Genomic DNA, 2,687 nt, shown 5'->3' on the forward strand with positions numbered 1-2,687 from the left:
AAACAAAGAAAGATTATTGGATCTAAATTTCTTGATTCCAAATTAGTTAAAAAAAATTATTGTAATTGTTCCTGAAAGAAGCTACCATTTCCTCTTTGGAAAACACTAAAGATCTGTCAAAAGTTAGTTTGGCAGAATTGATGAATGCTTTGTAGGCACAATAGCAGATAAGGCTCATGAGATCTAAAGGATTTGTTGAAGGTGCATTAGCTGCGGAAGCTTAGTACAGTTGAGGAGGAAAGAGAAAAAAACATGAAAAGAACAAGAAGGGAAATTCAGGTTCTGATTCTTCCATTACAAATGCCGAGACCATTTTTAAAATTGAGTTTTGGAAAATGGGGTTCGACTTTATAAAAACAAAAATGGGAGTCGCCACCAATCTTTTTAGGTGTGATTGGATCACCTTATAAAATATTTTGTTTTTAAAACATTAATTTTGATCTACGAAAGTCGAGAAAACGGAGTCGGGATTCGGTTACGTACGAGGAAGGGTGAGCACCCTCGTAACGCCCAAAATTTGGTACCTAATTAATTATCAAGTGTCTTTAATGTCGAAAATTTGAAAGTTTTAAGATGCAATCCTCTTTAGAATATTTTAATTTTGAAAATTACGGTTCACTTGTATCAAATGAATCAAAATATTACATCCAATACGTTAGAAAGCAATATTTTTAAGACATTCGAAGCTAAGCTAGCCCTTTTTGAAAATCCCTATCTGAAAACAATAAAATGCCATATCCAGTAAGTTAGGACACAACGCTTTGAAATTCCAAGAAAGTTGCTCGTATTTTGAAAACCTTAAAAACTTAGAAGGGTGCTTGACTATTCGAATTCAACGGGAAAAGTCGCAACCCAGTAAGTTAGGGCACTACCTTTCTTGAAGTTTCCAAATACCAAGCATTGCCTTTTTATTTTTTGAAAACTTTTGAATCTCGTTTTTAATTAACGCATGAAGAACCATATATATACATTATAACATGTAAGATAGCATATTACAATAATAGGTAGCTAAAACATGCATTTAAATAATATGATAGAAATAATATAAATGTCCTATACTAGATACATACATAAATATAGCAAATCTTATTTACATAACAACATACATATTAAGATATACATAACATATATTAAAGATGGATAAGTAAAATATACTGAACATACAAAGTAATAATTAATAAAAAAATGATGCATGATATACAATTAGACATATAAATACATATACCAATCAAATGTGATAATAATATAAAAATAATAATAATGTAGTAACATAAATATATCAAACAAACAACACTTAATAATATTATGAAGCTAGCATTTAATAAAATATAACAATATATAAAAGATTTAATATGTATTTAAAATATAAAATAAAGTGAGTAATTATTTAAAAAATATACATATATAATTAAAATACAATATTTAATAATGCATGATAATAATATAGATAATATATATGTAATGAAAAACTTAAATAAATATAATGAAATATAATATGAAATATGTATAATAATAATAATAATAATAATAATAATAATAATAATAATAATAATAATAATTATAATAATAATAATAATAATAATAATGTAACCAATATTTTACATATAAAAATATAATAAAATAAGTAATATAATAAAATATATAACATATAATAAAATTTATATATATAATGTTACAAATAATAGAAATAGAATAATATAATTATTATATACATAACTAATGTTTATTAAAAATATATATATAAAGTATTTTAAATAAATTAAATTAAAGGTATATAGGGATTAAAATTAAATTTAATTAAGGAATTTAGGGTTAATTTGAATCAATAAAGAAAACTAGGCCAAATTGGAACACGGACTAAAGCTGAGGGACTCACTGGGCAATTTTTCCCTAATCCCAAAACGACACCGTTTCTCCAAATACAATTTTAAAGTCATTATGAGGATTAAATTGAAACAAATATAAAAGATTAGGGTCAAATTAAAATAAAAATAAAATAAAATTAAAAAATTTAAAAACACGGGAGGATTAATTGGGCAATTTGTCCATTTTCCAAAAACACGCGGATCCTCCCCGGATAATCGGGTCAACACGCGGATCCTTTACCAAAATGGTGCCGTTTTAATGCTTATTGAATTAAGCAAAACGACACCGTTTTTGTAGGGCTATATAAGCCTGATTTTAGTTTTAAAATCATTTTAATCCGATTCTAAAAAAAAAAGAAAGAAATCCTCTGAAAGAGGATCTGGGACCGGCATCGGAGCTCCGTTGATCCTCCGTTCTCAGGCATTCACGTGCCTACGCGCCATCTCGAACGCCGCCTCATGTGGCGGTCGGAAACTGGCAAATTTTCCGTTTCCATGCAGATTAGAAAAGGTTCGTCTCCCTTTTCTTTTTTACTACCAGTATATATTAAAAGATAGATAAAGTATTCACCTTTATATTCTCTGACGACTGCTGATTACTTTGTGTATAAAATACTCTTGTTCTTTATTGAATCTTTTTGTGTATTCGAAAAAAAAACTCCCCCCTTTTTTACAAATCGGAAGAAAGGCTTTATAGCCTTTAGACTATACATGTTTAGGAAAGAAATCTTTGAATTTCCTTTTCTACTTCGTGTCTGTTGGTTTCTTTTGTTCTGTCTTGCAGGTATTCGCGAGAACATCACGATGGTGTCGATTCACGCA

Source organism: Gossypium arboreum, chromosome 9, assembly GCF_025698485.1.
Source record: "Gossypium arboreum isolate Shixiya-1 chromosome 9, ASM2569848v2, whole genome shotgun sequence".
Lineage (NCBI taxonomy): Eukaryota > Viridiplantae > Streptophyta > Magnoliopsida > Malvales > Malvaceae > Gossypium > Gossypium arboreum.